Source organism: Molothrus ater, chromosome 23, assembly GCF_012460135.2.
Source record: "Molothrus ater isolate BHLD 08-10-18 breed brown headed cowbird chromosome 23, BPBGC_Mater_1.1, whole genome shotgun sequence".
In the NCBI taxonomy this organism is placed as follows: Eukaryota; Metazoa; Chordata; class Aves; order Passeriformes; family Icteridae; genus Molothrus; species Molothrus ater.
In genome coordinates, this window is record NC_050500.2 from 2,115,830 (window position 1) to 2,137,866 (window position 22,037).

General features: G+C 41.4%; 1 protein-coding gene across 4 annotated transcripts in view; it reads right to left on the reverse strand.

Moving 5' to 3' along the window:
• GNB1 (G protein subunit beta 1) overlaps nucleotides 1-22,037 on the reverse strand; it is a 43,793-nt gene that overhangs the window by 15,502 nt on the left and 6,254 nt on the right. For all 4 annotated transcript variants that reach the window (XM_036396102.2, XM_036396101.2, XM_036396096.2 and 1 more), the window contains exon 2: nucleotides 4,153-4,204. The gene's annotated coding sequence lies outside the window, so the exon portion shown is untranslated. The remainder of the gene's footprint in view (nucleotides 1-4,152; nucleotides 4,205-22,037) is intronic.

Below are 22,037 nucleotides of genomic sequence, written 5' to 3' on the forward strand. Positions count from 1 at the left end.
CTAAGACAAAGCCCATGCTGAGTGCTTCATTATCCTGCTTGGCTTTGGAATGCTCTTTTGTTTTCTCAACATGTTTTGTTCATTTTACATCTCAGACAAACACTCTGGGCTGGATATCTGTTAGAATTTTGAGCCTGTCACACCTGGTGAAACACTGATGCACTGCTTCTGTCACAAAGGAGGTAATTTAAGAATAAACTGTGATTTTTCAGATCTTTCAGCTTCTTCATTTCCAGTTCTGCCATTCTCTGAGTTAATATATTAACATCATTTCCTACTAAGCAAACACTGACCACTCCAGACAAAGAACTTAGAGATGCTATCATTCCTATTTCAGAGCAAGAAATCCCAGAACTTTGGTGCTCTGCCCAAGGTCACAGCAACTCACTGATGAGACTGCAATAAAGACTCAGGACACCAAGAATTCCAGCTGCAGCTACAAGGAACTACAGTGAAGATTTTACATGCAGCTTTATTTAAAAACACAATAGGAGGAATAATCTCACGTCAGTCAGAGCAGATATGCTCTCCTTAAAATAGCACCCATTTCTTTCTGCAGAATTCGTGCACTGGGAGAGAGAATTCTCTTGCATTTAAATGAAACAAAGCTTTGCATGGAACAGGGAGAGGCCTAAGGAGATGAGCCCTTATCCTAAGGGAGAAAGTTTAAAAAGTTCATTTTCCCATCTTGAAGATAGATCCACTTTGAGAATTCCAACTTGGCCCCTCTGCATCCCAAGCAACTCCAAACCCTGAGCTGCCTTTCTGTCAGCATCCATAGGAATTGTGTAAAGCACATTTCCACATTCTCTTTGTAGTCTTTGTTGTTTCAACATCAACAGGAAGTGCTAATTCCTGCCAACAGGACTGAACTCACTCAGGAAATGACAACCCTACAGCAGCCAAGGGCTTGAAAATATAGGAGTTCTCTGAAGCAAACTGTAAAATTTATGGGACAAACAGCAAACCAGCTTGGCTGCTCCACTACTTCTTTTATACTGAGTTTTAGACAATTGAATTTATGGTAGAAATATGAGATCTGTGGGAGGAAAAAAGGCTTCCAGCCTCCCATGTCCTTTTTAGCTATACTGTAAATCAGAGCTTACTAGTATTGTATTTTAAAAAGTATTTTTAAAAGAATAAGGAGATCAGGTGAGGTCAGAAGAATGTATGGGGGAAAATGCTTTTATCCACTCTCACTCTTGATAGAAGGGAAATTTCATACAGATTTATTTATATTACAGACATGGGCCATATATTGAACAGTCTCTGCTCATCACAAACAAGCACAATGGAGTATCATGAAATAGATTTTTATTTCTTGGCATGTTCTAAAGGCATTTAACCCTGTTTTACAAGAAGGTTTCTAGAAGAATCTGTAAATCTGTAACCTTGATGTGGATGATGATCCTATATCTGGAGTTTTCAAAGAAGTTACTGCATTTCCAAATCAAGAAAAAGAAAAAGTCACTCCTCAGGTTCCACACTCCTTTCCCCCATCTCCCCCAGAGCTGTGCAGAAATTGGAAGGAGCCAAACTCCTGCTTACCTCCCTCTGTGTGGACTGTGTCAGGGTGTCCCTGCAGGCAGCTCCTCAGGAATAAAATTCACTTTCTCCAACCCCCTCAAGACCTTCCCAGGGCTGAAGTGCTTAAGTGTCTGTGGTCTAAGCTTATTTGCCCTAATCCTGTTGAGCAGAGCACCTTGTGGGTAATTCCCCCCTTGCTGGGTAACAACCTGAGCACCTCAGGGCATCCCTGTCCCCCTCCTCCAGCTGACCCAAATCCCTCATTTCTGACAAGGAACCCATGGAAAAGTCACTTTGTCCCTCTGTTCCCCACACAGGAAAATCACCTGACTTTGCCTGATTTGTTCCATTCCACATCCCAAAACCTCCACAATTCAGCTGTGCCCAAAGGATTGGCCACATCATTTATGTCAAAGGGACAGCTCAGGGGGTGCTTTTCTCTAACTCTACCATGAGCTGTACTCCTGTGAAAAAGGAGAATTAGGTAGGTCCATCAGCTGGGTGTCCAACAGCTGAAGTTTTCACCTGCAGGAAGCCTTACAGAGCTTCCATGTGCTTCCTGCAAATGGAGATATACTCAGCATGCCAGTGGAATAATTCTTATTTAAAGAAGAAGAATTATTCACTCACTGCTCAGAAAACAGTGACAGAAAAATTGAAAGGTTGAGGAAGAACTCAAATCCACTCATTTCATTGTAACAACTCCAGTGTCCTTTCCACAGCTCAAAGTGCCAAACCAATTAAATCCAGTTACTAAAACCAAGGTATCATTAACACCCTCACATTTATTTGTATTGATGCTGGAGAGCTGGACACAACTCATCCAAACACTGTTAAATAAATATTATTCCTCTCTGAAATTCCTCTGCTGGTAACGGCAATGAAGCAATGCTTACTAAAAAGTTCTTTATTTAATTTTCTTACACCATTCCTATTAAAAAAAAAAAAAAAAGGATGGAGTCTTCCACCCTCTCTCTGTCCTGAAAATCATCTCTACAAATGAAAAGAGAAAAACCCCACATTTGAAATCACAGCTATCATTAAGTCAAATATTTGGAATTTCTATCCCTTGCTGGTCAAACTTTGCTTGCCACAAGGTATTTTTAGCACAGTCTAACACAGTCCCACCAAGCCACTGTGGATGCAGTGTCTGTAGCACAGAGGGTTTCAAGCTAAATGGTTCATATTTTACTCAAGCACAGTAACTTCCTAAGGAGGTTTAGCAAATCCCTTTTCTCCCATGAACTGCCTGGCTGACATTTCTTCCCTCAACCTCTTTCCTGCCAATACCCATCACTCCAACATGGCCGAAAAGCAAAATATTTGCAAAAGCAGAGCCCAAACTTAACAAGGAGCTGCCAGCATGGCCAGCAGACAGCCCCAGAGCAGGACATCTGATTAAATGGAGCTGTGCTAATCTAGCAGATAGCACAAATCCTATTAGCAACATGCACAGCAGCTTGGACATGTCCACAATGACAAAGGAATTATCCACAAGTCACTGTTAGTTACAGTGAGCCGGCGTCACTGCCTTTCAAAAGCTGAGGGTTCTCTTTGTTTTCAGGAGCAGGGATGGATTCCTTGCTTCTCTTTTACTCTCTGGGAAATGCAGTCAGATCAGAACTGCTGGTGGAACAAACCTGAGGTGTTCTCTCTGTCATTTATATGAACTAAAACTGAAGAAAAAATGCAGCTCCTGAGCTCAATTTGCCTTCTAAGCACAGTTAAATACCATGATGGCTATTTCTATGGTATTTCTATGGTATCTATTTTAATTGATTTTCTATAATATTTATTTTAAAAAGCTGAGGGTTCTCTTTGTTTTCAGGAGCAGGGATGGATTCCTTGCTTCTCTTTTACTCTGTAGGAAATGCAGTCAGATCAGAATTGCTGGTGGAACAAACCTGAGGTGTTCTCTCTCTCACTTATATGAACTAAAACAGAAGATAAAATTCAGGGTCCCCTGGGTCCAGAGGGAGATACAGGCAGAGGAACAAGGCCTGCTGCCTGTCTTTAGAAAACCAGTACATATCCAGCAATTGAAAATATCAGATTGAACTCTGCAAATACTTGGCCAATTAGCAACGTTCCTCACAGAGATTCAAGCTGATGTCTGGAAGGTAATGAAGATTTTACTGCTCCAAGAACAATAGTAATAATTACAATTACACAGAATATCAACTCTGGAACTGTCAGGTTCTGTTTAAATAACACTGCCACATTGAAAAGAACATTCTGACAAGAGCCACTTTGCTCAAAAGAAATTTGGCCTTCTTTTGTCAAACATGGTGGAGCAGTAATTTTTCATTCATGAGAGAATGACTATTCTCATCATTTTATTTATTACAGTTCCCTGCCCCACTGAGATGAAACAGTTTCATCTGTGGTCTCCCTGTGCTTTGCCAGCTCCCTCTCTGACAGAGGCAGGCACTAACATCTATTATTTACCAGGTTTCCTGGCCATTTTAAGATCCTTCCTGTTGACACAAGAATACACATGCTAAAGGAGAAAAAACTTACTTGAGGTTTGCACAGATGAACAGCCAAAAATCTGAATTAACCACTTTTTAAAAATAGGATGTTTCTCAGGGAGTAGGAAAAAAAAAATCTTTTTTCTCTACTTACATTTTCTCTCACTACAGTAGAAAGCCAACTTCTGCTGTCAAACATGTAAATTCTGAAAAAAAAAAAGACACCAAAACCACAATTAATGTAATTACCATAAAAGATCACCCATTTCTCAATAAATCGAACAGAAATTAAACGACTATCAAAGTGCAGATATTTCTGTGAGCTAACTTGAGCAGCTGGCCTGCCTTCCTGAAGGAAATGGGCACAGTTTATTTACTGTAACACAACCAAAAGATGAATTTGTGTCATGCAGCTCATTGTGACCTTTTCCCAAGAAATTCTTGCAATCCTGAGATCGTTCTCCTGCCCTAGTGATAGAGAAGTCCATGGTGTCAGAGAATTTAGGATTAGAAGAAAATGCAGTATCAGCCACACAATTTCCACTGTCCTACAAAGTGCCCCCTCCCCAAACCAGCATTTTCAACACACTGGAATTATTTCTGCTCAATCCTGTCCCTGAGCTCCATGTGCCTTCTAAGCACAGTTAAATATCATGGTATCTATTTTATCAGAAGATGTTACCTATCCCAGTTAAATATCATGGTATCTATTTTATCAGAAGATGTTACCTATCCCAGTTAAATATCATGGTATCTATTTTATCAGAAGATGTTACCTATCCCAGTTAAGTATCATGGTATCTATTTTATCAGAAGTTGTTACATATCCCAGTTAAATATCATGGTATCTATTTTATCAGAAGATGTTACCTATCACAGTTAAATATCACGATATCTATTTTATCAGAAGATGTTACCTATCCCAGTTAAATATCATGATATCTATTTTATCAGAAGATGTTACATATCACAGTTAAGTATCATGATATCTATTTTATCAGAAGATGTTACATATCCCAGTTAAATATCACGATATCTATTTTATCAGAAGATGCTACATATCCCAGTTAAATATCACGATATCTATTTTATCAGAAGATGTTACCTATCCCAGTTAAATATCACGGTATCTATTTTATCAGAAGTTGTTACCTATCCCAGTTAAGTATCATGGTATCTATTTTATCAGAAGATGTTACCTATCCCAGTTAAGTATCACGATATCTATTTTATCAGAAGATGTTACCTATCCCAGTTAAATATCATGGTATCTATTTTATCAGAAGTTGTTACCTATCCCAGTTAAATATCACGGTATCTATTTTATCAGAAGATGTTACCTATCCCAGTTAAATATCATGATATCTATTTTATCAGAAGATGTTACATATCACAGTTAAGTATCATGATATCTATTTTATCAGAAGATGTTACCTATCACAGTTAAATATCACGATATCTATTTTATCAGAAGATGTTACCTATCCCAGTTAAATATCACGGTATCTATTTTATCAGAAGATGTTACCTATCCCAGTTAAGTATCATGGTATCTATTTTATCAGAAGTTGTTACCTATCCCAGTTAAATATCATGGTATCTATTTTATCAGAAGATGTTACATATCACAGTTAAGTACCATGATATCTATTTTATCAGAAGTTGTTACATAAACCTCCTACTGAGGAGCTCCAGTGAGAGCACACCGGAGTTACAACTTTACATCCCCCATGGCAGCAGAAAGTACCGAAGGAATTGACACATCCAGGAACTCACACGGGCTGGAGGGCCCTGGTTGCACAGACTGGCTCTGCAGCAAGGGGAAAATGTAAGAGATTTGGGCACAGCTTTTTCCCCAGGTAGCACAAAGCGATATTTGAGCTCAGCCCAAGATGCCCAACACTGATGAGCATTTCTGCATCCCAACACCTGGGTCTGGCTCTGTCACACACCAGGACAAGGGCTGGGGGTGATGCCAGGGGACCCCAAGCTGCTGCATGAGGACAACTGAGATTGTTCTGAGCACAAAGCAAGAAGGTACTGAAGGAAAATGACCTTAAACCAGAAAGCCAGCCTAGAACCCCACACACTTCCAAGTGAAATCTCCATAAAATGCACCTTTCTGATTTTACAGTTCACTACTAGCTGGAGAATTTACAAACCACTTCAGTGTCTGGTATGGAGGTTAAGCTACTTAGGATATGGATCATCCTCACCCAAGCTCATTTATAGATAAACATTTTAATGCTGTGATTATGAAACCATCACAGAGTAAGCAGTTTTGTTTGTTACTGCCAGAACAACACACTTTGGGACATAAACAGGAACTCACACTTAGAGGCCAAACTCCACTCCCCAGACACAGAAACATGACATGACCATTTTAAATTCTGAAAACAGAGCAGCTCCAGTCAAGTTCCAGAAGTCTTGACAGGAAAAAAAAAAAAATTGCCCCCACTACAGAGATAATGAAATCTAATGAAATTCTGGAAGAATTACCTGAAATGTAACCAAGTAAATTTATGCTGGTGCACTAAGAGCACACAAAATACACAACAGCAAAGGGCAAAGCACACACCATCATTACTGTCCTGTGCTGCACTCTCATTAATGCAGGAGAGGTGTTGCAGAGTTCATGTGGCTTCTGCAAAAATGAAAAACAAAACCAAAACAAAAAACCCCCACCACTTTAACCAGCCTGGAAGAAGAGGAAGGAAGCATAACAGCAAACTTTTCCACAAAAGTTGAGTTCATTTCTCAAAGGGTTAAAGTTTCTACTTGAGGATGCTCGCAGAACGCAGTCCTGGCAACGGAGATATTTTCAATTCTACCTTAAAGATGGAGCTCATTTAAGGACAAAAGCAGACAAGCTACTCATGAAAAAAAGATCTGCATTGCCACAAGCTTCCATTTTTAGCTAAAATGTAGCCTGGTAAAAGCAACACGAAAATGAGAGGCCAGTTCACTCCTGCCTCGGTGGAGAGTTCTGGTGAGGAGCTGCACACGCGGCCCTGCCAGCCCTGCTGAGCCCAGAGCTGCAGGCCCTTGACACCAAAAACTGGGGTTTCAAAAACACCAGAGAACAAAAAGTTCCACAGAACACTGGGAGCATGGTTCAAGTGGTTCAACCATCACACCAAAGCACTGGAGGAGAGCCAGCCCCACACAGGGCTGCTGTCCCCAGTGTCCCCACACGGCCACAGCCTCCTGCTGCAAGTGAACAACCAGCACAGCCATTTGGGCTAGAAAAGAGTAAAGGAACTCCACGAGTCAAAAACTTCTTCATTTCTGGGTCAAGCTTCCCTCACTGACTGCTGCTAGCCCAATATCCTTCTTTCTTTACAGATATGAAGCAGTTACTCTGAGCTGACAACTCAGCGGGAAATTCAGAGAATTCTCAGAATCCCCAGGTTGGAAGAGACCTTCAAGATCATCGAGTGCAACCCAGCCCAACCCCTCAACTCAACCCTGGCACCCAGGGATGGTGACTCCACCACCTCCCTGCTTCCTGGGAATCCCCAAAATTCTCCCAGATTCTCAGAATCCCCAGGTTGGAAGAGACCTTCAAGATCATCGAGTCCAACCCAGCCCCAGCACCTGAACTCAACCCCGGCACCCAGTGCCACACCCAGGGATGGTGACTCCAGCACATCCCCAAATTTGGGGGAATTCCCCAAATTCCCAGAATTCTCAGAATCACAGAATCCCCAGGTTGGAAGAGACCTTAAAGACCATGGAGTCCAACCCAGCCCCTCAACTCAACCCTGGCACCCAGTGCCACACCCAGGCTTTGTTAAACACACCCAGGATGGTGACCCCAGCACCTCCCTGGGCAGCCACTCCAGAACTTTATCCCCTTTCTGTGAAAAACTTTCTCACCTTTCTGGAAAAAACTTTCTCACCTTTCTGTAAAAAACTCCCTCACCTTTCTGTGAAACACTTTTCCCAATATCCAACCTGTATTTCCCTTGGTGCAGCTCGAGGCTGTGTCCTCTGGTTGTGTCAGTGCCTGGAGAAAGAGCCCAGCCCCAGCTGAGCACAGGCACCTTTCTCAGGAATTTTAAGATTAACAAGGTCACCCCTGAGTCTCCTTTTCTCCAGGATAAACACCCCCAGCTGCCTCAGTTATTCCTCACAGGGTTGTGTGCCAAGCCCCTCACCAATCCAGTTCATCTCAACTCCAGGTATAAGTCTACATATGAAGAAGATTTCTGCAGAAGACACCAACTTTTTTCACGAGGCTGGGGAAAGCAGGGAAGAAAATGAAGAAAAATGATTTGGAAGAGCATGGAAAGCATTTTGAAATGTTTGAACATCACAGGAAATCTGAATAACCCTCCAAAATGAAGCAACTTCCTAAGCAGATTACACACACTCACTGTACCCTCTCCAGAGCCATTTACCAGATAAACACATTTTCCTCTTGACCTATGGATTCAATGAGGGACTTAAAACCCAAATATTCTGGATGCAATTCCAACCTTCTCAAGACTGCTTTCCCCACCCATTGACTGGATGCCAAGGCTAAATATCTGAATTGCTGCAAAGGCATCCTTGTGTTTAAAACACACCAGCAATTCATGCCCAGTGATGTGGGGCCAGGCATCAGAGAAGACCCTGAGGACCTGGCTCAAACCCTGGATGGGGTTTGCCAGGACTCCCAGCAGTTGTCCCTGCTGCAGGAATGGTGAAGCTGGGAGATGTGTTCAGTGGGGGATGCAATCCATGTATCCACAGGTACTTGAGTGGCTTTAGCAGCACAGTTTAACATGGATGTCAACCAACACCAGTAAAAACTGATTTTCATGACCATTACACCACACGAATCTTAAAAATGTCTTGCAGAACACACCCTCCTGCAAGAGTGGCACACAGGGTTGTTTTAATCAAGGCACTCAACAATAACTCTGCTGGAGGGGAAGAAAAAAACCAAAAAAACCCCTTAAACTACCCAAAAACCTACTACCAACCCTCAGTATCACTACTGAGATAAAGCAGCCATTTGAAGTGAAGTTGCTCTGCTGCTCTGCAGCCCTGAGCCAGCAGGGCTGGCTGCATGGAGCCAGGCAGTTCCTAATTTAGGCTGCTCTTGCACAGGTACCCAGCACCATCAGCACTGCAATGTAGCACCTACCAGGCACAGATAATGGCTGTGGAACAGCAACTGCAAGTTATTCATTAAAATCCTTTCTTCCAGTCTACATGGCTGATTATTATCACAGAACAGCAGCAAGATGCTCAGGAGATTACAGCACCTTGCCAAAGCACTGCCAGCATCGTGAAATTCCAATGTAATTAAGTCTCAAATTTAAACTTTCAAGATTGTTCTGGATACAAAAAACTCCCCAAAAAATCCCATTTTCAGTTTAATGACTAACTAAAACCATTAAGTGCTCAAGCAGACAGCTGGAAGCTCAAAGGACATTTCAGGATCTGCGTGTGCCCCTCCAAGAGTTACTTCATTGCAGCTCAGAATTTCCTTGGGGAGTGCAGAGCTGGAGTCCAGAAATCCAAGTCTTTGCTGTCCCCTCCTCCAAGGGCAGCTTTGAAGTCCAACCTAGAGAAGTATGAATTAATAATTCCAAATTCATAAATCTGAACCCGCTGGAGCAGAAGGCTCCAACTCCTCCTTTATCTGAAGTCTCCTTTCTGGGAAGCATCTGCCACGTCTGTAATTTCCCAGCACACCAACTCTGAAAAGCAAGCAGGACCTTCCTACAACAGGTTTGCCAAAGAGCTCACCCTGCTAGGGACAACAGGAGATTGTACAACTCCTTCGAAAACTTCCTGAAAGCGCTCGTGTGGTGCGAGGCCAGCACAGCTGAATGTTTCTGTGGGAGGTATTGGCTGCTCCTCGTGCTGAAGAATTGCCAAGTTCCCAGCTGAAGCAGTTGCTGTGCTCAGTAGACATTTTTCCATATATTAGTGGGAAGTACACACAAAACAAGCATCAGGTCCATCAGTGGTAATGCTCATCTTGCAGCAGCCACGTTGGCTGGCTGGAGTGCTCACAAATTTCCATTTTCAATGCAGTGTGTGACTGAAATGATAATTACACATGCTAAAAATAGCTGCAACTCAACAACCTGATTTCATCAGTGCTTCACTATTACCTATAGCTCAACAGGGAAGGACAGGTTCCATTTCTAGACTCACTGATGCTGAGAGTTTCAGAGTTTTTCTGTGTTTTGGTTTAAGTAAAAGAAGTCCAGAAATGTTTTCTTCCTGAAGAAACTTGTGCACTTTTTCTACTCAGCTCCATGGATCTAAGATCACATTAGGAATAAAAAAAAATTCTCCTTGTTCCATAAAACACAGAAAAATTGTTGGCTAAAGAATAATAAAGGTCAAGTTCTAGGGTGCTGGCAAAGTTCTGGCCACATTCCCTTATCCTGTAACCTCACTGACACAAAGCAGCACATACAAGAGGAGAAAGCAGGCAGAACAGACCCACATGGAACAGCCCCCAGTGCACCAAACTGCCCTTGTGAGGCACTGAGGCAAGGCACAAGTGCCTCACACCGCCTCAGTTTGGCACCTGAGAATCCAAACTGCCACAAAAATAACAAAAAACCCACAACAAACCCATCCACCATAAATAGCTGCTGCTAGTCAGAAAAAAAAAAAAAGGAAGAAAGAAAAAAAAATTAAGCTTTTATTTCAGAAAATTAAACCTTGAAAGACCTTGCAAAACCCCAATTCAGCAAGGCACTTCCACATTCCAAGTCCCAAATTGCAACCACTGTCTCAGAGGAACAGGGCATTTCTGTCTCCTCCAAAACTGCTACAGAATATGAATAATTCACCATGGAAGTTAAACTTGAGCGTTCAAATTCCCGATATGCCAGAGGTTGTTACCACCAGTACCACAACAGAACACCCCCTGAAAGGCACCAAAATGCTCATCATGCACAGTCCATCAGCTCCTGCTTGCACGGCTCCATTTTCCAAGGAGTCATCCCTCCCTCTGCTGAACAAGGACTTGGAAATCAACTTTTGGGCAGTTTAGCACTTCCTCAAAAGAGCAGCCTGCCAAGCAGCCACCAATGCTAAGACCATGGCAGGACACATGAGTGCAATGAACAGCAGCCCTGGTGTGCTCAGTGCCTCCTCCTGCCAGCAGCACTGCACAAAGCCAGCTGCCTTCATGGCAGGCACGATCCCACGCTGCCAAAATGCTCACATTTCCTGATGCTAATCCCATGACCTACATTTAAAAAAAGAATCATACTGATGTCATATTTAAGCATAAAAAAATCTGGACTCTAACAGGTCATTTCATTAATCCTTTCTAAATGCATCTGGAAGCCATGTGCATTATTAAAAAAAAAAATCATTTTAATATTCTAGGTACAGCAGAGAATTGCTGTAAAAAACTAAAAGAACTGATATTACAAGTTTAACAGAGGCCTAAAGCCAAATGCTTAAAATAGCACTTTTTAAAAAGAAAGGTCTTAAGAGATCTTTGAAGTAATTCACTAATTTTAATAACTCTTGGTACTTCAGTGACCCAAGCCCAAACATTTCCTAACCACATCTTTTCTGTTTTCCTCTCAAAGAAATTCCCATTTAAAAGCATTTTTACACTTCCTGAGAAGAAGCAGGCATGGAAAGTTAACTTATTTTAAGAACAAAAATTACTGGTATTTAGTGTAAGTTTTCAACAAAGTTGTATTTATTATATAACAAAAATAATCTAGATTTTATTCCAATTATCTCTATGCACTTAGTCCTTCTGAAGAGCAACACATTTACAGATAACCTCACCAATTTTATCCAACCAGTCAGTGATGTTTTTACTGTCTTCTTTCCTGACCTTACCATTCAAAAAGAATGTAAAAACCCCAAAACCAGAGTAAAAACTTAGCATCTACTTATGCATCGATTTCTGCTTATGCATCAATTTCTAGCTACATTTATCAGGAAAATGTCATGGAAAATTGGCACTTCCTGAAGTATCCCTTTATCCAAACCCAAGCAATTTTGCTGTCACACACCAGCAGACATCTCCCTTCAGACTGACAAACAAACCACACGCAGCCCTGAAGGAGAATAAATTCCTATTAATTAACCAACAGAGAAATGACTCAGCATTTATTACTAGATGCTTCTATCTGCAGAGCCTTACAGTAACTGAACAGTTGTTCCTTACTTCAGCTGTCATTTCTCATTGCTTCCCTCAGCTCTTTTATCATGAACCTCCACTTTTTACTGCTGTTTTCACTTCATTGGCCGAGCCACCAGAATCTGTGTTTACCTAAGCAGGGCAGAGCACATGCACCACAGGAATATTGCAGTCTTGCTTTAATAATTCATGACTAAGTAACACTGCAATATTCCTGTGATATTCCCCAGTAATGCCACGGGATCAGGATATTCTATTTGATACCATGGGTGATCTCTCGTGTCTATCAGCTGAATCCATAGGTTTGGGGTAGGTCACAATCCAAGCTGTACGGAGAACATTTTCTCCTAGAAGCCAGAAATGGAAGCACACAGCTGGAGGAGGAGCTCACAGTGTCCCAGGGTGACACAATCATTACACAGCAAATGAAAACACTTTACATGCCTAAATTCATACAGTTGTTTCTTTTTAATGGAAGTTAACATTAAAACCAGGTTTATTCAGGTATCAAACCAAGTTTTTAATCCACACTTTAAGAACATGCTTATAGTAAATTGCAATCCTATTAGGAAATGTAATTCTTGAGAATTCCCCTTAAGTACCCAAATATTGTCTTTTAAAAGTCACTTCTGGGTAAGCCAATTTTCAAGCAGTCTTCAGCTCATTTTCTGTGATTTAAAAACGCTCAGAAGTCCTCACCAAGACTGCTGGATGTCTCTAGCAGGATGATGTTCTGCTCAAGCTCTGCCCAAATATTCCCCAGGAGGTGCTGAGGAGAGCCCAGTGTGTGACTGGATCACACTGCACTGAACTCCCAGGCAAATAATAAATGAACGGGGAGATGCAAAACCTGGCAGAGGCACCTCTTGTTACCAAAATCCTGGAGATTACAATGAAATCCATCAAGTGGATCAGCTGCCCTGTCAGGGATTTAAGTGTAAGAGAACAAGTGGGTTCCAAAAGCCTGGATGGGATTTCTCTCAGCTCTGCTTGCCAACACATCTGTCTTGGAATGATCTTCACCTTGTTAGAAATCATGTGCTGGTTCAGATATGACCACCACAGTGACATCAGCTTAAGGTACATTAAGATCTTCACTACAATATTTATTACATTAGAGGAGGAAATGGGTTCTGTGACCACTTCTTTACAACACCAAAAAAAGCCCAGAAACAAATATTGAGGAATAGACATGGAAAACACTAACACAAAAAATAAATCAGTAAGACTCTGCCTGCATAAGCACAGGAAATCAGCAGAAATCCCCATTATTGTATTTTGTATTTCCATACATTTCAGCTCTGCTATTTTATCAACAGGAGCTGAATCATCCATTTTGTTCTACACATGCCAGCTAATAAAGAGTCAACTGAGTCAAAGGAGAATCAACTGCTTCCTGTCTCCACCCTTTTACAAAATACAACAACTTCCAGAAAGCTACACTTGGCCACCCTGCTTTTCACATCCTCACAAGTAAATCCATTTCAAAACAAGGATGGAGAGCCAGTCAAACTGACACATCTCACCTCCTGAGCTGAGGGAGGCACTCCCAGATCTACAGTGATCTTTTATTATGGCCAGCTGGGATTCTGAAAAGCCTTTTTTCCCTGATGTGCTGAGCAGCTCACATGCTGCCGTGTCTCAGTGCACCAGGCCCTGAGAACAGTAATGAGGAACACTAATGAGAAAGAAGCACCCTGTGCTTCCAGGAGCAGCAGCACAGCCCATGTTCCACCAACCTCAACCGTGCTTCTCCAAACGCATCAGGAGCTGCACCCAAAACGCTTTTTGCTGCCAGCATCAAATCCTGAGAGAGCACTTCAGGAACCAGGGATTCTTCCTCCTGCTCTGCCTTAGAAGCACTCAGAGAAAGCAAGCAAGCTTTCACTGTATGAAGCTTTTATGAAGTAAAAATCATAAGGAGAAAAATGCAACAGAAGCAACAAAAGTAAGCCCATGTTGGAGAAAGGCTGGACGTGAGTTGATAACTACCTTCTCACCACAGCTGCTGTCACATCTGCCCCAACAAAAATAGGGGAGTTAAGACATTGGAACAAACCATCTGCTCCTTTGTGCCTCTGCTACACAGACTGTACAAAGCCTCAGAGATCAGCTAAAAGCAAAATATTCATTCTTTACAACCATGTAAAAGATCTTTATCCAAGCCCCAGCTAAAAAACAGAATACATTCAATTCACTGAAATAAGAATTTAGTGTTCAAACAGCACAGTGATCTTCAGTAAGAGATTAACAGAGCACTGTTAGAATAGGTTTAGCTATACCATGAAAAACAGCTGCTTTCCAGCACAGTCTGAAATTAAGAAGCATTTCAGTGGACCTTAAAAATCAACAAAATATATTATATGCATGTAGCAGATAAAAGATATTCAACAGAGATTAAAATATGGCATTTCCATCTTTTCACCCCAAACAGACTGAGCAATACTTCATTCTCATGCCCCATCTTTAATCACTGTGCAAGCAGCTCCGTTGGTTTGGAGAGCAATGATTTATGCCCTGAGTAGCTCATTGATTTCTCCCAATTGCTGCATTTTGCTACGTACTGTTTGTACAAAACAAGGTACAGGAGAACAAGGAAAGCAAGGCTGAGCCTGAAACGTCGAGTAACACAGGAGACCTTGAATCCATTAGACTGAGAAGTTTGGGAACACACAAGGCAGCGATGCTCAGTGCTGATAGGAGAGCACAGCAGAAAGCACAAAGGTACAGCAGGAAATGCTGGCTTCACCCTTGGACATTCCTCTTCCCAAGGGATCTGCATTAACTCTCTGAAAACTGTTGTCAATCTCCAAGTAGCACTTGTATTCCTGGAGAGATGGTGTCTGTCTTGTAAGGTCATCAAAATTTAGAGCAAAACACGATAAATTGAGAAAAAAAATAAGTAACACCAGAGAACTGAGAACAACAAAACTGAAAACATCAGAAGACAATCCCACCTATTTTATCAAAATAAACCACCTGCAAAGTGGTGCCAAAGCAGCAGCCAGGTAGGTTGGTTGAGCCCTGGAGCTGCTGAGGCTCTGCCTGAGCCTGGAGGCTCAGCCCAGCCCCTGGGGATGAGCACTGGGAGCTTTGTGGAGCTGCTGAGGCTCTGCCTGACCCTCTGGACGAGCACTGGGAGCTTTGTGGAGCTGCTGAGGCTCTGCCCAGCCCCTCTGGATGAGCACTGGGAGCTTTGTGGAGCTGCTGAGGCTCTCCCTGACCCTCTGGATGAGCACTGGGTGCTTTGTGGAGCTGCTGAGGCTCAGCCCAGCCCCTGGGGATGAGCACTGGGTGCTTTGTGGAGCTGCTGAGGCTCTGCCCTGACTCTGGAGGCTCAGCCCAGCCCCTCTGGATGAGCACTGGGAGCTTTGTGGAGCTGCTGAGGCTCTCCCTGACCCTCTGGATGAGCACTTTGTGGAGCTGCTGAGGCTCTGCCCTGACTCTGGAGGCTCAGCCCAGCCCCTGGGGACGAGCACTGGGTACTCCCACCCATAAATGCTGTGCCTGAGCCAGCCCTGCACAGGCTCCCCCACCCCAGAGCAGCAGAGGCACCCAGGATAAATCAACCACAGCACTTCCTGAAATGCTGAACTTCAGTACTTCCTGAAACTCATCTGCTGCCCATGGTTAGGAGAAGGAAGGAAGAACTGAAGCCAAACCAACCAATTTGACCTCACTGTCCAAAGTGTCCATGATATTTGAGTTTCCACATACAGAAACCCACTTCCCCAACACCTCAGGCACCTTTTGCTTCTTGACTTCTTTGCCAAGATTGAAATTCATTAGGAAATGGTTCCTGTTCAGTTTTATTTTCTGTGAGTGCTAGCCAGCATTTCCAGCAAGGAGCTCGCACAGAGTCTCTGGGCAGATAACACCTGCCAGCTGCAGGGAATGCAGCACAATTCCAGTGCCATCAGGCAGCTCCTGATCTTTGTCCAGGCACCACCTTTGTTACACAGACAGAGGCTGACTCCAGAGCTGCCACTCCAGGGGATGTGCAGCAGGAATATCAAACACATGTCCAACAAGGACAGCTCCTCAATTAGCACAGGATCAGCTTCTTTCAAGATTTCAGCAGAATATCACATCTACCTTGTTTCTCTAGACAAACAGAGAAAATTACCACACCAACCTCCCAACATATTTGTGAAAACCCCCCAGAGTTTTGGGAAGCAAAAAGATAAAATGCAAGAGGACCATGAACAGATTTCTTGAGGCAGGCATAGGCCTGCTCTGTTTAGCTCTGTTGTGTCATTTACTGCAAACAAAATGTAGTAAGTTTTGTATTATGCAGTTATAACTATTTTTTTTTTTAGATTTTAAATATTGAAACCTAAGTTTACTTTTTTATTTTGAGATTCAAGCATTGCTACATTCAACACATACCTCAAACCACTTGGTGCTAACCAACATCAGCTCCAATATAATTTAAATGAAGTTAAACACGACAGAACTTCACACATATGACTAAACCAGACTTTCTGCACTGGGTTTCACCACGAAGATCTTACTAGAAAATATCAGTATTGAACATATTTCAAACCAAGTTCAAGGACTTGTGATCAGTGCTGTTGACAGAGTGAACATTTCTGCCTGGCCTTGCCAATTTTACTACCAAAGATAACCAAGCACTGACTTTTAAGATCTCTGCATCAACAATAAAGGGCACATTTTTACCATCTTCTCTATGGTTTTAACCTTGCAGCTTTGGCCCACCTCCTACCCCTCATTTGTTTTGGTAAATCTCTCAAATACCTACAGAACTCCAAACAGTTGGACTGAATACAAAGTGTTTTGTGTGATAGAAGAGATTTCATTTCTCCAGTTCCAGGAGAAAGCCACATTCCCCACAGACTGCAGAAGGGCAGCAACACCCCAAGCTTGCAAGGCACATCTGGACAGGACCTGTGAACAACATCTGTAAGCTCAACATCCTGCCCAGCCACCCTCAGGAAAAGAAATCTGGGGAAATATCCCATGTTAGCACAGATGTGCCAGTGAGAAAGCCCTTCCAGTAAAGAAGAGCCCATTAATACTGGGCCTGGGTATTTCTGTATCTATGCAAGTTAAACTCAGATCTTGAGGCTCACAATTAAAGATTCTTCTGCCAGATCAGTGTAGGAAATTTTAATGTTTCACAAAAATAAAACAAAACCCACTCAGCTTGTCAAATAATTCATGGTTTTGCAAGTAATTTTAGATAACCTCTATTTATTGAGAGATTTTGGGAAAGCCTGAAATGGCAGGATAAACACAGAGCACACGTGCCTGAGAAGACTTTTAAGATGGTTCCCCACACCTAACCCAAGGCAGGCAAGAGCAAACAGAAATGCAGTGAGCAAAGGGAGATGTACAGAATGAGCAGCTCGCCTGGAACAGCCCAGCAGAAACTCCTTTGCTTTGGGAAAGGACTACCAGCCAGCAGGGGCTGGAATTAGGGTTACTGTAACAGCAGACAGGGCATCCCTTGCTGTCAGTGAAGGCCAACACCCTCAGCTCCTGCCTCAAGTCACACAGAAAAAGCCTTGAGATTTCTCCTTTATTCCCTCACCCCAAACCAGTTTGATTTTCTAATGAGGATGAGCCAAATCAGCAGTGATATCTGAACTGATAAAATATTCCCTGAACCTACTTTCACACACAGCATGCAGGAGTTGGGATGGAACTCTGAGTTTCCACAGAGAAGTATTTTAGTTTTACTTTTTTTTTTTTCCCCTTTGCTGGGGGAAAAAAAAGAACAAGCTTAAAATAGTGACAAAAATCTATACATAGCTTTGAATATAGGACCACGTTACATAAAGCTACAAAAAATTATCTAATCTATCTAATTACAGATAATTAATATTTTCTTTTTTTGGGGAGTGCTGGCAGGCATTACTGCAGTTTTCAAGAAGACATCAAAAATATTCTCGAAAAAAAAACATGATAAACATAACTGGCATGAAATTGTAGGCAAACCTTCTTCAGATCAAGGTAGGAACAGAGATAAAAAAAATATTGAAGTGTACACAATTCAATTACTCCTTCTAACATCTAGAAAGTATTCCTGTTCTAAACAGAAGACATTTAGAAATTGCAGTGATTTGACAAGCTGATATTCTACCTCCTCAATTAATATACTTATTTTTAATGAAGCAGTTTCAGCAATGAATTCCATTTCCCATTAAAATGGCAGCTAGGTTTTTAACCAGCCTCTCTGCCTTCACTGTATTTGATGCTGCTCATTTTTCCCTCCTCAAGTTCTGAAGGTGATCTGTGAAAAGAGCTCCAAGGTTTGGCCTGTCCTTCCCACCCTCAATGACAGAGCCACCTTGGAGTTGTCCCCTCTAAGCCCCCTCAGGTCACCTTCCTCAGTCTCCAGCCTCATCCTCACTGATCCATCATTAGGATCAAATTTTAACCCTTCAGTCCCATGCAGAAATAACCGGAGGTCTTCCCTTCCTGACAAAACCGCCTTGTTTTCAACAATTCTTAATTACCAGGGAATATTTGATAAAGGGAACATGTTCATAAATCTACAATTTATGACTGTGTTCCCTTTAGGAACATCTTCAAAATGTCTGCAACACCTTCCCCAAAGGATTCCAATTTTAAACCTGCTGGAGTTACTTTATTGCATTTTAACAAGACTTAAATCCAGCAACATCTCAACATTTGCTTTTTAACTGCTTTCTCAAGCCCTCATTGCCCAAATCCCAATAACCAGGTCAATGTACAACACCTAGATGCATCTCTATCTTCAGGCCAGCACTAAAAACCCTGCAGAGAATTTACAAGTTATTATTTCCATGGCTCCTTACAAATCACACTTCCATAACGTCCCCAAAAAAGGAATTTTTTTTTTGGCTAACACATTAAAAAAACAAAAATTCCCATGTAGGCATCTAATTGCAGCACCCCCACTAAAAGTGAGAGTAAGATATACATAGCAGGAGCCACCACATCTTGGCTGCTTCCAGATGGCACCCAGGATATTGTCAGTACTCCCTAGCTGGGTTCAAGACAGAAAATTCCTGCATTTCTGAGAATATACTGGCCAAGGGAAACATCACCCCTGGAGCCAGTGCACTCAAACCCTCCAGAAACATTCCAGTGTATTTTTAAGAGATTAACAAATTATAAATATTCTGCATCATTCCAATAAATGCAGTGGACAAGTATTGATATATTCATACATGAATTCATTTGCAGTTAATACAAATGAATACTCTTACAAGATATTAATTGCAAAGAACTCATTTTAGGAGGTCAGCTGGTAAAAAAGAGGCCAAGAAGATCTGATTTTTATGTTCACAAAATGATTTTTAAGTGTGTATTTCTACTCCAAGGCTAACCCTCTCCATCCTCTCTACTCAGAAATAATTACTATTTTAACAAAAATGCAGTATTCTGCCTAAAAACCTATCCTGGATCCATATTTGGTACTAGGAAGCCTTGCACAGTAATTTACATTGATTCTTTTGGCATCTCAAGTAAAGGTATTGCTCATAGCCAGCTCCAAGCTTTTAAAAACCCCTTAATGTTCTGCTCAACTACCAGTTGGCTCAAGGATCTATGGATTCTGCATATATTTCTGTTTGGTGAAAAACAAATCCACACTCCCAAAATCCCCAGCACACTGGACACCCTGGGAAGAAATAATAAATGGAGACACTATGTTAAATAGAAACAGAGGGGCTTGGGGGTATTTTTGTTTTTTATCATGACCTTGGCTAATGCTACTTCCAACTTTATCAGTGGGGAGAAAAGAAACATTTTGAATGGAATATGTATTCTTTTCATTTTCAGTCTGCACATGAAGCAACCAAGAGACTCCCTTCAAAAAATGTCCATTTTATCTTCAGTCACATGCTTAAGAAACATTTCATTAATGCAAGCAAGCTGCTTTCAAGGTTATCTTTTTTTTTTTTTGCCACATAACCAGTAAAATTCTGTATAAAAAAAAAATCCCATCTGAAATTCTGTGTAAAAAAAGAGCCCATCTCAAATTCTGTATTAAAAAAAGAGCCCATCTCAAATTCTGTATTAAAAAAAGACCCCGTCTAAAATTCTGTATTAAAAAAAGACCCCATCTCAAATTCTGTATAAAACAAAGACCCCACCTGAAATTCTGTATTAAAAAAGACCCCATCTGAAATTCTGTATTAAAAAAGACCCCATCTCAAATTCTGTATATAAAAAAAGACCCCATCTGAAATTCTGTACAAAAAAAAAGACCCCATCTAAAATTCTGTATAAGAAAAAGACCCCATCTAAAATTCTGTATAAAAAAAAAGACCCCAACTAAAATTCTGTATATAAAAAGACCCCATCTCAAATTCTGTATTAAAAAAAGACCCCATCTGAAATGCTGTATAAGAAAAAGACCCCATCTGAAATTCTGTATAAAAAAAGACCCCATCTGAAATTCTGAAAAAAGACCCCATCTAAAATTCTGTATATAAAAAGACCCCATCTCAAATTCTGTATAAAAAGACCCCATCTGAAATTCTGCCATGACCAGAGGCATTAGAGGCTCCAAGGACAACTGACCCAAGGGTGATTGAACAACTGGAATGGCCAATTTCCCATTTCAACCTGCTCACAAGAAAGCGGCGCTAAATGCATTGCTGAGACAACACGGTGTGCCATATGGCTCAAAGTGGATATGAAAATTGAAATATCAATTACCAATCCACTAATGCTGAGAGCCAAAATCCATGGACAGTAAGAATTTAATCCAATTCAGTGCCTCGAACATGAGCTGAGGCCGGAGTGGAGGAGACAAAGCTACCGCTGGTTTCACAGAGCGCCAACAACTCCAATTTTTGATTGCAGTGACTACAAAACCAGCCAAACCCAACACTCGCTTAACATCCCCAACCACAGCTCCAGCCTGGTAGGAATCTACAAAAACAACAGAAGCTTCAGATGAATTGGCATCTGGTTTCACAGGGATTGGGAAATCATAACTAAGTTACTATTTAAGAAGAAGCAGTTGGGTTGTTTTCCACATGACCAAATGGAAGCCTCCAAAGCACCAGGAAGTGACACAGGCAGCCAACATCTTGCTTCATTCCAGGAAAAGGCATCCTACAAACACCATTTCTATTTCTATTCTAATTAAAGGGCCTTGGAGCTGCATGAGTTGAAGGGTTTTCTTATCCTAAAGTAAATTAGTTGAATGGTTCAAGTTTTAAGATTTTTCATAGCTGTGGAGGGTTTCTTCTGGGATGATATTAAGAATAATGCTGCACAAAATTCTGTCCACTCCCTGATATACAGAACTTCATTGATTACTTACACAAGAATTCTCATTAAGTTCAAATACAGCATCTCCACACTTCCATGAGGCACGGAGGTGATTTAAAGAACTGTTCTGCTAAGATTTCCTGTGGAATTTTAATTTACCATGTTGTCAAAGATTTCATGCTAGGATGCCTGCTACGTACTGACTTAGCAGCTGCAAGGACTCAACAAGGATAAATGTAATTTATCTTACCCAAAACAGAATCTCACTTCACTCTGCTCCTTTCTGATCCTGTACTAAAGGGCTAAAGTAGTAGTAACAAAAAAATTTTAGTAATTTAAGATTTAACAGGACATTAACTTCAATGGAACTAACAGTTTATTAGACAGTATTCTTAATTTAAAAAAATGTTCATGAAACACCAGAGGAATAAAATGCACTCAGCTAATTTCAGCTTTTTTTTTAATTAGAAAAACACCAGCCCTGCAAGCCTCAACTGAAAATCAGCTCTGCTGTTCCCAGCTTCCTTCTGCATGAGCTACAGCTGGGTTACCACTCCATAAACTAACAAACAACTGATTATACATTAAGTAATAGATAAACAGTAGTAAAATGTTTGATAATATCAAAGGTTTAGGAGGTCACTTGAATGCAGGAGACATAACAAGCATTTCTTATTTTT